Genomic DNA, 15799 nt, shown 5'->3' on the forward strand with positions numbered 1-15799 from the left:
AATCTACCCCGTCGTTTTTTCCTTTAACGGAATAACGATAAGGTTGGATTTTTTTCGATAACATACCTGTTTCTATCTTGTCCCTCCGCGCCGACACCCCGGCAAACGAGGATGGACCCTTCTCTCCCTCACACCAGAGGAGTCGGAGGCTCGGAGGCTGCGGGTTTAGGATCTCGGGCACGGACTCACACCAGGTCTGCTCGTCCTGCCTTGGGCTGGAACACGCCCAGGAAGCTATCGATACCCTCGGTTTGTGCGGACATTGTGCCCGCTTCACCATCAAGAGCCTCCGCCGACGGCTAGCGCGCCAAGCTAGCCTGTCGGGACGGGACCCCTTCATGTCCGTTGATTCGCCGACCGGCAATCGGGACATGGTGGCGACTGCCGCGGAGATTGAGCCCCGCGCCGTGTCAGGCTGGGGCCCGGTGGCGGCAAGAGCCGCGAGAGCGGAGCCCCGCGCTGTGTCAAGCTGGGGCTGGCGGAGATATATCAGCTGCTGTGCGGGCAGCCGTGGCAGCTCCCGCTATGCAGGGACATACTGTCTCAGGCGGGGGGGACGATTTTTCACCCACACCCAGAGCGCTTGGCACTATGGGCCTGGCCCGTGAGTGGTATAACCTGAATACAGTGGGACTCCCTCAGAAGGTGATAAACACTATTCAGAGTGCAAGAGCTTCCTCCACCAGGTCCCTCTATGACTGTAAGTGAAGGGTGTTTGAGGAGTGGTGCCTTCAAAAAGGACACATCTCTTTTCAATGTCCTGTCGTGGTGATTCTATCATTTCTACAGGACCTGATTGATAACCCCTGGAAGAAGCTGACATGAAACACCTGTCACTGAAGAAAGTGTTGTTACTGGCTCTGGCATCTGCCAAGCGAGTCAGTGACATTCATGCGCTCAGTTTGCCCCGGGGCAAACGAGAGTGTTGCTGAAGCCCAACCCTGCCTTTGTACCTAAGGTGGTTGGCTCATGTATCCCCATTAACATTGAGGCATTTCCTCTGCCACTGTGTTCCTCTGAGGAACAGCGGCCGAATTTGCTGTGCCCAGTCCGTGCTTTACGCACCTATATGGACAGGTCAAGAGAGTTTCGATGCAATGACCAACTCTTTGTATCCTGGGCTAACCATCAGAAGGGCAAGCCCGTTACCAGGCAACGGCTCTCCCACTGGATTGTGGAAGCGATTGCTCTGGCTTATACGAGTCAGGGTTTGCAGGCACCAACGGGCCTGCGTGCTCATTCTACTCGTGGACTGGCTACATCCTGGGCTTTGTTCAAGGGTGTTTCCATCCAAGACATTTGTGCAGCAGCGAGCTGGTCCTCACCGCTCACTTTTGTCCGCTTCTACAGGCTAGATGTCTCTGCTCCAAGTGTGGCCCGCGCAGTGCTGGGCCTAGTGTTGAGACAGGGTTCTACCTGTTAAGTTCTGGTTGTTTTGGTGATTTTCGAGATAAGCATGTCTAGCAATACGGGAGTTTCAATATCCCATAGTGAGACATCGAACGGAGTGTTATGAATGAGAACTATAGGTTACTTACGTAACCCCAGTTCTCAGAGTAACATGAAGTTCTTGCTAAGGCGAAGCGAGAAGAGGTGCTTATTTTGAATGACGCTGCGACGTAGCGCAAGCTACTTAAAGGGTGGGTGGATTCCCTGACGTAGACGTCAAGATCACCAGCCAATCAGGATTGGCGTAATGAGATTGATGCTTCTGTTTGCATACGCGTTGAGGCGCATCCCATAGTGAGACATATCACTTCATGTTACTCTGAGAACTGGGGTTACGTAAGTAACCTATATATTTAGTCTGTGATGAGCTTTTTCCATATACATGAAATTATCTACTGTGATTCATATTGAATTAGTATCCCCAAAAACAAGACCTATGTTGCAGAAATGGTAAATAGGTAAATACAAATCTGAGTTGACAAATATGACATGTGGGGTTCCTCAAGGCTCCATCTTGGGGCCTCTTCTCTTTAACATCTACATGCTACCACTGGCTCAGATAATGAAAAACAACAAAATAAGTTACCATAGCTATGCGGATGACACACACATTTACATAACCATTTCACCAGGAGACTATGCTCCAGTTAAAACACTGAGTAAGTGCATTGAACAAATCAATGACTGGATGTGTCAGAACTTTCTCCAATTAAACAAAGACAAAACTGAGGTAATGGTCTTTGGAGCCAAGGCAGAACGTATAAAAGTTAGCGCTGAGCTTCAGCCTGCAATGTTCAAAACAACAGATACAGCCAGAAATCTAGGTGTAGTCATGGACTCTGACCTGAGTTTCAACAGTCACATTAAAACAGTTACTAAATCAGCCTACTATCACCTAAAGAACATATCTAGGATTAAAAGACTAATGTCACAGCAGGATTTGGAAAAACTTGTACATGCTTTTATCTTCAGTAGACTCGACTACTGTAATGGTGTCTTCACTGGTCTCACTAAAAAATCTATTAGAAAGCTGCAGCTGATTCAGAACGCCGCTGCTCGAGTCCTCACTAACACTAAGAAAGTGGATCACATCACTCCTGTTCTGAAGTCTTTACACTGGCTTCCTGTGTGTCAAAGAATAGATTTCAAAATACTGCTGCTGGTTTATAAAGCACTGAATGGTTTAGGCCCAAAATACATTTCTGATCTTCTGCTAAATTATGAACCATCCAGATCTCTCAGGTCTTCAGGGACTGGTCTGCTTTCTGTCCGCAGAGTCAGAACTAAACATGGTAAAGCAGCGTTCAGTTATTATGCTCCAAATATCTGGAACAAACTCCCAGAAACCTGCAGGTCCACTGCAACTCTGACTACTTTTAATTCCAGGCTGAAGACTTTTTTTTTGTCGCTGCTTTTAATTGAAACTGAGCCGTTGTGTTCATCAGTAAAGTGGAACTTCTGTGTTAACTATTCATATCTTAAACTGCACTGTAACTTTTTATTCATGTGCTTTTTATTCATGTATTTTTTCTTTTAATGTTTCTTTTATTATCTTTTACTGTTTTTAAATGCCTTTGTCTGAATGTCTTTCATTTTTGTAAAGCACCTTGAATTGCCTTGTGTTGAAAGGTGCTATATAAATAAACTTGCCTTGCCTTGCCTATGTTTGTCTTGGAAAATCCTACTTGCTTTAGCAAAAGCTAAGAACTCAAATTGATTTTCAAAACACCAAAAACAGGCAGTGATTTCATCAGAGGAGGGGCTGCTTTCATTCTGTGAGATGAAAACTCTCTGAGGCCTGAGGTGCAGGAACGGGCCTGGAGGTTCCAGTTGAGGGGCCCGACCGTGCTAAATTGTCTAGATAAATATGGCTTGAAGAGGGATTCTGTAGTTCCTTGGAATCCTAATGAAGCTGTCTTTTGTGTTTGTGTGCTGGCTGGAGCGGAGTCTGTCGTGCTGAAATGAGCATGTCGCGCTTCACAAAGTGCTGCAGAGCTGGGAAAGGGTCCTGGCAGGGTCCCACTGCTCGCCAGAGGAGGCCGTCAGCTTTGGAAACCACAGAGCGGACACAAAGGACCAATCAGTGTCCTGAGAGGCTTCACAGGGCACAGGAGCTGTTTGAGGGATCGCAACACATTCCCATCACCTCAAACTGTAGCATTCATCCGTTACTGTTATCATCAGGGTTGGGAAGCTTACTTTAAAATATACTTTGTTACAATTACTAGTTACCTCTAAAAAGAAATGTAATCAGTAACCTAGTTTTAATTAAAAAAAAGGTAACGTAACCTGATTACTTTTGGATTACATTAATATCCAATAAAATGTGAATACATATAAAGAAACCAATATATTTAGTATGAAAAATGTGTCCTCTGCTCAGAGATCTTATTGATAGGAAAAGCTACCTTTCATGAAGCATATTCCGGCAGCAGCCTATACACCAACACTGAAACACATGAGCACATACTACAGTTTAAAAAAGCAGAAATACAATCTGAGCTGACAGAAAATTCTCCGTTTTAGTTGAATACACACAGTTAAGCTCACACACACTATTTTATGAACATATAGGTTCACCTGCTGAATTAAAGACAACAAATGAAGCAAAGAAAGTGAAAACCATAGAGCAGATTCAGGCAGTAGAAGATTAGATTCACACTTAAAGTATTATCCTACAGAACAGTACAGCTCACAAGAAGAGACAACATCTGATCCTTTACAACAGACACTATGATCTCTTTAGATTTTTTTTCTAAATGTAACAGTAATCTGATTACATCTGTTTTTAATGCAACTGTAAGGGAATACAGTCTCCTTTTTTTGTATCCCTGATAATCCTGTTACATGTTAACAGTTACTCCCCAAGCCTGGTTATCTTTATATTAGGTGTACTTTAGTTTCCAAGATCGTACATGGTCTTTCATAAAGGTTTCAATTTTTACAAGAAAATCTATTCCAAAGGAAACATTGTATATATTTGTATAATTTGTTGACTGGATTTTATACCTTTTACCAAGTTTGACAGTTTACAAAAGTCTAAGTAAATAGTTTAAGTTCTGGTCTTGGGTGGCGAGCATTAGTGAAAATCCTTTTTTTCTCTCCCCTGTTTGAGCTTGTCGTCGATTGTGCACTCTCAAGTCTTTGTTCCACATCATTCTCCCTCCCTGATGGGGGTCTAATTATTTAATTTTTTTAACAGAGAGGGTGAGAGAGGTGATGGCTGGTAAACACAGACCCAAGCAGAGTCCAAATTAGGGCAGCAAACAGACCCTGCCAAAAACCGAGGCCAATGGCTTCTTCATGTCAGCTTGTATAAAGCTCTGCTTCACTGCTTTTTAAAACATCTCTCTGAACTCTATTATGATGGCCGACAGGTGCAAACGCGCTACAACTGCCCAAACCTCTTACATTACGAGAAACAAGCTGCACTATCAAAAGTTATGCAAATATAAAAGCATGAGGAAACAGATGTAATACGCAGAGTTTACTAAAAGTGCTGCATACATGAAACGATGGGTTACGTATTGTAACCCTAGTTATATAAGCACAGGCGAAGCCCTCTACTGGACTCTATGGGTACTGCCCTTGACCTTACTATGCGAGCATTCACCTACTGAGATATTTATAAACGTAGCCGGCCCCCGGGGGCGGGCGTACCTGAGTGGGCGCGCAGGCTCACAGTATATAAGGCGGCCTCGCCTTCCGACCGTCATCCTACACCCTCTTCAGCGAGCAGCATATGACATACAGGGCCCCCTAGTAGAGGGCTCTGCCTGTGCTTATATAACTAGGGTTACAATACGTAACCCATCGTTATATCTCACAGGCTCCACCCTCTACTGGACTCTATGGGTACAGTGGGTGGAGCCCTGATGGATACACGCCCTGTCGTCCAACAACCCATCACACTGCCCCTGACCGGCTTTCTGGTTAGCAGCCACTGCACCGCAACCTCTCCCCCCTCGGTTGTGACCGTGGAGGAGCCGGGGCCGTAGTTTACTTGGCTGATAGAGCACACCCAGACACGCTTACCTCGCGAAGGGTGTGCATGGAAAAAACAGTGAGGAAGGCTCCCCCTACATGCCCTTAGACAGGCGGGGGGAGTCCTCCAGCCCTGTATGGGGCTCACTGCGCACCATGTTTCTCGGGTCCCTAAGGAGCACGGGAAACCATAAGTGCATTATGTCCAGGGGGGGTCAGACATCTATTGACCCACATTGATCCTGCTCTTGCTGCCTGGATAGTCTGGATAACTTCGTCAGACAATCCCCCCCGTCTCAGCCTGTCCCTCTCAGGAGCCAAGCCTGGAGAGGTTGGCCCAGAGCGGGTAAAGCCCCTATTGCACCAGCCCCCTGAGACATCGCCCCTGAGACATCGCCCCCTAGACCTGAGGAACTGCCCAGGGCTGGCCCACCATCATCTGTGTTACCTCCGCGAACCACGGCGCCACGCAGCGGTCTGGGGCCACTAGGATGACTGACAGATGTTCTAGTCTCACCCTCTCCAGGAGGGGGAGAATGAGGCACAGTGGTAGAAAGGTGTAGATCAGCTTTCTTGGCCATGGCTCTTGTGCAAACGCGTCCACCCCCAAGGGCGGATTGTCCCGCCGAGCCATGGAAAACCACAGAGTACAGTGGCTGTTTCACCAGTTGGTGAACAGGTCCACCTCCGCTCTCCCGAACCGGGCCCAGACCTGCTTCACCACCTCCGGGTGAAGCACCAATTCGTCTGGCAAGGGCCGCCTCTTGACATGAGGTCGGCCCCCCAGTTCTCCAGTCCTCTTAGAGACGACACAGTCTCTGAGGCCCATAACCACAGGTTCTCTGCTGTGGTCAACAAGGCGGCGGAGCGTACTCCACCCTGCCTCTTGATGTGTGCCACTGTGGTGCGGTTGTCGCTCCTCACCGGCACATGTTTGCCCTGTATAAAGGGTTTGAAGTGCTGGAGGACCAACCCTACTGCCCGCAGCTCTAGGAGGTTGCTGTGTTGAGTCTCCGTCAGAGCCCAGCGACCACCTACAGCTTTCTCTAGGCGGGTTCCCCCCCATCCTGTCACGTATGCGTCTGTGAACACTGATGTAGGATGTCACTCGCCCCAGCGGAGCTCCCCTCCGGAGATGTACTGGGGACCCCAGTACCGGAGGTTTCCCACCAGGGGGGGATAGTCACCAGACGTCGTTTGTGCCTCTAGGGATCTAAACGAAGGCCGGCAAACCATCTCTGCATGCGCCGCATATGCAGCAACCCCAGCGGCACCACGGAGTGAGCAGCCGCCATGAGACCCAGAGTCTGCATGACGGTCAAAGCTGTCACTGTTGCCCCCTCTCGCAGTCTGCGAACTGCCCGCAGCAGGGACACCTGTCTGCTTTCTGACAGGGTGGCGTGTAGCCTGCCTGCATCGAGCACCATCCCCAGATACTGCACCTGCTGGTGAGATATGGGATTGCTCTTCTTCCAATTGACCGCAAAACCCAACTTGGTTAGGTGTAGGATCAATTGGGCTGTGTGAAACATTGCCCATTCCCTGGACCTGGCCATGACTATGAGGTCGTCCAGATAAAATAAAACTTATGCCATGGTCGCAAAGCGGCTGAAGCGCTGTGGCCACACATTGGCTGAACGTGCGTGGGGATAGCCAAACGGCAGTCTGTTGTACTCATAGGCTATCTCCTGGAAGGCAAAAACGCAAATACTTTCTGTGTCTTGGAATAATTTCGACATGAAAGTAAGCGTCCTTCAGGTCGATGGTTGTAAACCAATCGCCCGGCTGCACCAGTCCCAGTAATTGTTTCACAGTTAACATCTGGAATTTTTTGCTGGCGATGTGCCGATTTAGGCTGCAGAGATCTACGATGGGTCTGAATTCTTCCGTCTTCTTGGGAACCAGGAAGTACATAGAATAAGCCCCCTCTCCCTGCACAACAGACACCACTTGTTTCTGTAACAGGCTCTGCTGAAAGAAAACCTATCACCTCCTGGGATGGTAGATTTGTCTCTTACGCCGCTGAACAGAGGAGGGATGCTGCAAAACTGAAGTGTATAACCATGTTTCAGCGTCCTGCCCATCCACTCTGTTAGTACACAGCTGTGCTTCCATTCCGCATAATAATAATAATAATAATAATAATTTCAATTTATATAGCGCCTTTCACGAAACCCAAGGACGCTTTACAATGGGAAGTAACAAAACAAAAAGTAATAATAAAGATACATAGGCTGAAGAAAACAAAAACAGGAACAGGTTGCTGAGTACTGTATATTAGTTGAGGCCAAAGGCCTGAGTGAACAGATGGTGTTTGAGGTGTTTTTTGAAGGTGTCCAGAGTGCCTGCATTCATTGTGTTAGGGGATGAACAATCAGCTGGGGAGCCACAGCTAGGAAGCTGTGGTACTCCCTGATGGCCCGCCCACTCTGCCGCAAAACTCCCCATGAAAGGAAGTTCTGCCCATGGGGGGCTGACACAGAAAGGGCCTCTGATTTTCTACTGAGGTCCCTGAACGCACCACAGCGCGCTCTCGTGGGAGCGCGCGCTCCGCCATAATGCAATTCTCCCCCAAACGGAAAAATGCATTAACCGGAGCTTTTACGCTAATTGCTGTGTGCTTACTGACAATAACATGCCGGCCATAATGCCCCTGTGGCAGTACCCATAGAGTCCAGTAGAGGGCGTAGCCTGTGAGATATAACGCTGCAAACACAAAATACGGCAAAAAAAAAACCCTGCAAGAAGCTCAGAACACAACGACACTAAAAGTGTCACACACAGCGGGGACCGGAGCACCTGATGTTCGGGGATTATAAAGTTGGCAGAGTAAGTCTGTATCATATTGTTAAGTGTTAAATCAGTATATTTGAAATGCTACGTTAGCTAGCTAGCTTACTGCAGATCTGCAATAAAATCAGAAGGAAACGGGTGTGGTGATTGACATTATTCACCCACGGATCTATGGGTTGGGGTATTGTTCCGCACGGACATTTGAGTGAGCCGGACTTCCTGTTTCCGCCGTTCTTTGCTTCCCGGGCATGAAGTTGTTTACAGGTGTGTTCAGATGCTAAATAAAAGTATAGCTTGTAACTTTGATACCCCGCCTCCGGGTCCCGTCTCTCGGCACTACATTGGTGACCCCGACATAAGTCTCGTTGAAGGATCCGAGACTGAACCTAGCATGGCAAGTAACGCCGTTTTTTTCAAACTGCCGGAGTTTTGGGAGACATCTGCGGCTGCATGGTTCGCTCAGGCGGAGGCTCAGTTCGCCCTCCGCGGAGTGACTGACGACACAGCACGCTATTTTCACGTCGTTTCGGCGCTGGGGAGCTCCATTGCGACCCGGACGGTGGGCTTTATTACATCTCCTCCTGCCCAGGATAAATATGCAGCGTTCAAGGCTTTCCTGCTAAAGACTTTCGAGCTGTCACGGTCGGAACGGGCCCAACGCCTGCTCGCTATTCATAGCCTGGGAGACAACAAGCCTTCTGACCACATGGAGATGATGCTCAGCCTGCTGGGTACGGAAGAACCTAATTTTTTGTTCATAGAACTGTTTCTTCGGCACATGCCGCCGCATGTACAGACAGCGCTCGCTAACACGGCTATTACTGAGCCCCGCGCTTTGGCCGAAGAAGCCGACCGGTTCTTCCTGGCAACCCAGCGTTTTGCCCCGGAGGTGCTGGCCCCGACACGCAGCGGCACCTTCCCTGGTACAGACATGCCACCTAGCAGAAGCTCCGGGGCCGACATCAGCAACTCCAGCCCTGGCCTGTGTTATTACCATGCACGCTACGGGGCGAAAGCGAAGATGTGCCGTCCTCCCTGCACCTACAAGGAAACGCCAAGGCCTGCGCTCGGTAGTGGCCGCGAGCGTGGGCACATCCAACCGGCTCCTGTTCATCAGGGACACCCTCTCTGGTCGCAGACTCCTTTGTGACACAGGAGCCCAGCGGAGTGTCCTGCCGGCTACCGTGGAGGACGCTGCCGGTGGAGGCCACGGCCCATCTTTAACGTCCGCTAACGACACCCCTATTCACACCTATGGCACAAAGACAGTGGACCTGTGCTTCGAGGGTCAGCGGTTTAAGTGGGATTTCGTCACGGCTGACATCTCTTTCGCTCTCCTCGGTGCAGACTTCCTGTGCGCTCACGGACTGCTGGTGGACGTCAAGAACAGCCGCCTGGTGGACGCACTGACGTTTGCCTCGTTCACGTGTACCCGCGGCGAGGCGTCATTCAGCGGGCTCTCCAGCTCACTCTCACAGGGCGACAAGTTCCAGCACCTTCTCAGTGAGTTTCCCGACTTGACGCAGCCCACCTTTTCCGCTGCCACTACCAAACACGGGGTAGAGCACCACATTGACACTGAAGGCCCCCCTGTCTACGCTAGGGCCCGGCGGCTGAACCCTGACATGCTGGCTGTCGCCAAGTCGGAGTTCGTCAACATGGAGCGTCTGGGCATCATCCGCCGCTCAGACAGCCCTTGGGCTTCGCCGCTTCACATGGTCCCTAAATCAGCCGGTGGCTGGCGACCGTGTGGTGACTGCCGCCGCCTTAACGACGCCACTACGCCAGACCGCTACCCGGTCCCTCACATCCAGGACTTCTCTGCACACCTGGCGGGCAAGCTGGTTTTCTCCAAGGTGGATCTGGTGCGGGGCTACCACCAGGTTCCGGTGCACCCCTCGGACGTCCCCAAAACTGCGGTAATTACGCCGTTTGGGCTTTTCGAGTTCCTGCGTATGCCGTTTGGACTTAAGAACGCAGCTCAGTCCTTTCAGCGGCTGATGGAATCAGCGCTCAGAGACATGCCATTCATCTTCGTCTATTTAGACGACATCCTGGTCGCCAGCTCCTCCTCCGAAGAGCACCAGGCACATCTCCGGGTCCTTTTCGCGAGGCTCAACCAACACGGCCTGATTATCAACCCGGCGAAGTGTCAGTTTGGGTTGTCCTCCATCCATTTCCTCGGGCACCTCATCAGCAAGGATGGGGCCGCCCCCCTCCCGTCGAAAGTGGAGGCCGTGTCTGCCTTTCCACGACCGCCTACAGCTCGGGCGCTCCGAGAGTTCCTCGGGATGGTGACGTTTTATCACTGGTTCATCCGCCGGGTGACCCACACCATGCGCCCGCTGTACGAGGCCCTCAGGGACAAGTCCCCCGGCCAGGCCATAGACTGGACGGCTGAAAGGGAGGTCGCTTTCAACGCCACCAAAGCCGCCCTGAGCGAAGCCGCCATGTTGGCTCACCCGTCACACAGGGCCCCCATCGCTATCACCACGACGCGTCTGACTACGCAGTGGGCGCGGTGCATGAACAATGGGTCGACGGCGCCTGGCAACCGCTCGCCTTTTGCAGTCGCCAGTTGACTCCCAGGGAGCGCAAGTACAGCGCTTTCGACAGAGAACTCCTTGGTCTCTATTTGGCGGTTCGCCACTTCCGTTTCCTGCTGGAAGGCCGGGAGTTTGCGGCGTTCGTGGATCACAAGCCACTGACCTTCTGCATGTCCAAGGTGGCCAAGCCGTGGTCCGCCCGACAGCAACGCCAGCTTTCGTACATCTCCGAGTACACCACGGACATACGACACATTGCTGGCAAGGCTAACGTGGTCGCGGACTGCCTCTCCAGAGCGGTCATCAGAGCTGTGCAGCTGGGCCTCGATTACCTCCGCATGGGCGCTGACCAGGCCTCTGACCACGGGGTCCAGACCCTCAAGGCCTCGGTCACGGGATTACGCCTGGAGGAGGTCACAGTCGGTGACTCTGGCGCAAAGCTGTGGTGTGACGTCACCACGGGCCAGCCTCGACCGCTGGTCCCTGCGGACTGACGTCGACCCATTTTTTAGGCGGTTCACAATCTTTCCCACCCCGGTAGGAAGCCGTCCGTGAAGTTGTTGTCGCAGAAGTTCGTGTGGCAGGGGCTTAAGAAGGACGTGAGGTCCTGGGTCGACTTGTGCGTGGCCTGTCAATGGGCCAAAGTCCACCGCCATACTAGGGCCCCTTTTGAACTTTTCACCGGTCCATGAAGGCGTCACTGCGTGCCGGCTTGACAGACGGCAACTGGGTGGATAAGTTACTCAGAACAGAACAGTCTCATAATAATAATAATAATAATAATAATAATCTCAGAACAGTCTCATAATACACACATGCACACAGAAGGATTCACACTTGTATTTCATGATCCGCAAAAGGATTCACACTTGTATTTCCGGATTCACACTTGTGTTTTTCAATGCATACACAAATGTGTTCCGTTTCATATAAATGTAAATAAAATCCAAACACAGAAAAAAGTTTTACATGTGTATTTTTGATCCACACATATTAGTTTTCCGTTTAAAATCGCTGCACCTTCAAACACAAACAGCTTTCTGTGCACGGATCGCTGTGCATTCGTGTGTGGGTTTTTTGAGACTCCCCTGACGCTCACCCGATTCGTACTTGTAATTTCTCTCATCTATAGCCAATCAGATGTCTCCTCCAGTCTAAGCCAATCACATGAGCGCGCCCCCACGTGGGTAGGATTTCTTGTGTTCGTGACGTAGCACTTCATTTACGCATTTTGCGCAGTCCGGACTCCGGAGCTGACAGGTCAGAGGCATAGGTCAGAGGTCATCTTTAAAATGGCGTCTGGTGGTCGCGCGCCTCCCGCTCCAAGTGTAAGTTATGTTTAAATTATGAAATACTCCTAAATTATGAAGGATTGGTTTTGCTTAGTTGTTAGTTGTTTAATTCGAGAATTATATAGAACTGTTTTGGTTAGCTCTGTTGTAGTAGCTGAGGTAACTTACAGGTGTGCCCCCAAAGAAGGCCTGCAGTCCTCGTCGGCGGAGCTCGTCTATGGCCAGACGCTACGGGTCCCCAGGGAATTCATTCCCACCGCCACTGTGCCCTGGTCTGCAGCCGGGCAGCGCTCTTCCCTGCTGGAGACCGCCGGGACATTCACGCCCATCCCCACGTCGCAGCACAGCAACCCAGCTTTCCGGGTGTCCCCCGGATTACGGTCGGCAGATTTCGTTTTTATTCGCCACGACACCCACTGCGGTCCCCTGCGGCCCCCTTACGACGGTCCGTTCAGGGTCATACGTCACGGGGACAAGAGCCTCGTGGTGGACGTTGGTGGCAGGCCTGAGACTGTGTCCGTTGATCAGATTAAGCCTGCTCACGTGGACATTTCCAGGCCGTTGGAGTTGGCTCTGCCCCCACGTTGGGGCCGCCCTCCCATGGCCCGCCCCCCGCCCCCTGTGGGGATGCCCTCGTTGGCGCCCCTGCCCTCGCCTGCGGCCCCGCCCTCCTCGGCCCCTGTGGTCCGTACGCGCCGGGGTCGGGTGGTACTTCCCCCCAGGCACGAGGATTTTGACTATGGGTGAATACTGGGGGGGCTTGTGTGGTGATTGACATTATTCACCCACGGATCTATGGGTTGGGGTATTGTTCCGCACGGACATTTGAGTGAGCCGGACTTCCTGTTTCCACCGTTCTTCACTTCCCGGGCATGAAGTTGTTTACAGGTGTGTTCAGATGCTAAATAAAAGTATAGCTTGTAACTTTTATACCCCGCCTCCGACTCCCGTCTCTCGGCACTACACGGGCACATTATTAAAATTATATTTTCATTTTAGTGTAGCAGGATAGACTGTTCAGCCCTATCACCACACGGGGCAACCTTTATAAAGAGGGGTCAGTGTCGCTCTTGCTCCCTCTTGCTCTTCCGCTGACGTGCTTTCTCCGCTGGCACCGGTGAGTTTGCAGTGGCTGCCGTTTGTTGTACACCTAGCATGACAATTAGCCTAAATACTAAATGTATCGCTGGTTGTAGACCCTTGCAGGGATCCTGCAGCCCATGTCTGCTGCCGCTGTAAATGAAGCTCCCCTGCTGTGTGTTTGTCTGAACTTGACCTGATCGGTAGGTAGACCTTCTGCTAGTATAATTCTTCCTGAATGTTCTTAACCTGGTATTGTTATCGTAACATCACCTTAAACTTAATGTCTGCTAGGCTCTGCGCTGGAAGCGTGATAAAGGACTGCTGTTTTGCCTCCATGTCTGTGTTGCATCCACGACCGCTCTGAGTTTACGAGTGTCTTGCCTGCCTGACTGTTGCCTGGACAGCTGGTCTACCCTCACGGCTGTGTCTGTCTGCACAGCCGGCTTGCCTGCCCTACTGTGCTTCACCGCTACACTACTGTCTGGCGGGTGTTGCTCTTGGCCTACATTGTCTGTACCAGCCTCTTGGTATCACTGTGCCTTTGCTCTTCATTACAGGGCCATATTTTAAACATTGTTATCGCGGACTGTTCGATTAATCTCTGTTCATGATTAGTTATTTCATTGAGTTAAGTTTGTTTTGTTTATTTAATTCAAGATTAAGTAGACTGTTAGGTTGATTTTCGTTTCTTTGGTTTAGTTTTCGACCCTGTTGCTTTAAATTTGTTTTGTTTATTTCAGTTCATATCAGTTACTTGAAATCAGTATTTTGTAGTATTCTTGACTTTTTATTGTCTTATACTTATCTTATGTGTTGGTCTGTGTATTAATTTGTGTTTACTGTTTATCCCAGTAACGGTGTGTCCAGACAGCAGCTTTGACCAAATCTTGAAAATCCTGGAGCTGGGCGTGTCTGACAGCTTGGGGATTTCGCGACCAACAACCAATCACATGAATATCACATGAATATCCCGCCCCCGACATACAAAGCAAAAAAACCCGGTTCTTCTACACTATTGTCAAATAGGAAGGGCTATGATGAACATTTATTTTTTTAACATTTTGAACATTTATGAGATTAATGTTTATGGTGCTATTTTATGCTACATTCCATGCTGGCTAATGATACTGTCTATGCTTGCTAGCAACGAAGTAAACTAGCAACGAAGTAAACTGGATATAAAATCCCCAAACAAGCGAAAACCTACCAGTTTCACCCACTGCCTCTGCCACCTCCCCCCATGCCTGGTTCCTCCGGTTTGTATCCCGGTAAGTAAATAGGGACTGGTCATAAAGAACCGGGTGATTTGCTACCGCAATAACTAAGTTCTCCTCCATTTTTGTGGAATATAGAAATGAACTGCGGGTCTCGTTCTCCCAGCTTGCACGCGGTTTGATTGGCTAGCACTTGAACTGTCAGATTTGCATAAACGGATCTGATTGGCTGTCGCTTCCAGCTCAGCCTCAAAAGTTGAACATTGTTCAACTTTGAAATCCTGAACATCCTGGAAATCCTGGAAATCTTCACCTCGCCCCCCCACAATGCAATTCGGCGACAAGCGAGGGAAAGTTACGTCATCCCCATTCAAAGTCAATGGGCGGAGACGCGCTGGAAGCGGTGGACAAATCGCCAAAAGCTGCTGTGTGGACGGGCCGTAATTGTTTATTGTTTGCCCCTCTTACGGAGCCTACACACGGCGGCGTGCGTTGCCGCTTCAATGCTTCTGCCCATTCACTTTGAATGGGGTGACGTCACGATTCGCCGAACTGCATTGTGGGAGCAAAGCGTAGCTTCTCTCGCGGTGCTCGCTGCAAAAGTAGAGCAATGTTCTACTTTTGCCGCCTCGACGGAGGCGTCAACCAATCAAATCCCGCCTATGCAAATCTGACAGTACAAGCGCTAGCCAATCAAACCGCGTGTATGTTGGGAGAGCCAGACCGCAGTTCATTTCCCATATGTCAAAAAATGGAGGAGAAAATTATCGTGGCGGTAGGGAATCACCCGGTACTATATGACCAGTCCCTCTTTACATACAGGGATACAAACCGGAGGAGCCAGGCATGGGGGGAGGTGGCAGAGACAGTGGGTGAAACTGGTAGGTTTTCGCCTGTTTGGGGAGTTTATATCCAGTGTACTTCGTTTGAATGGACAGCTAGCAAGCATAGACAGTATATTTAGCCAGCATGGATGTAGCGTGAATGCTTTGCTTTGTATGTCCGGGGCGGGACATTCATGTGATTGGTTGTTGGTCGCGTTGTTCGTAAAAAATCCCCAATCTTCAGACACGCCCACCGCCAAGCGGTAACGCACGCCGCCGTGTGTAGGGGCCGTTAGTTGCTGAGAGCCAAAGGTGTGGTGCTGGTGTCCCCGGTGGTGGCTTCCCCCTTTGTGTGTCGTGCTGTGCTCCCCCCTGATTTGTGTTCCTTCGTGTGAGTGTGTAGTGATCACGGGTGCCTTAATTTACTTTGTTGGGATCCCTCTCACCCCTCGTCACCTCCATCCACTGGTAAGCCTCAGCATCCCTGAATTAAGAGTTCCCCCCCTTTATTTTCAGTGTGTATAATGATCTTATGGTGTTTTTAATGATATTTTAATGCCAGAAATAAAACATTTGATAAATTGGAAACACGTCTCCTGCCCCTCAGTATCACG

Source organism: Gymnodraco acuticeps, unplaced genomic scaffold (genome assembly GCF_902827175.1).
Source record: "Gymnodraco acuticeps unplaced genomic scaffold, fGymAcu1.1, whole genome shotgun sequence".
NCBI classification, from domain to species: Eukaryota; Metazoa; Chordata; class Actinopteri; order Perciformes; family Bathydraconidae; genus Gymnodraco; species Gymnodraco acuticeps.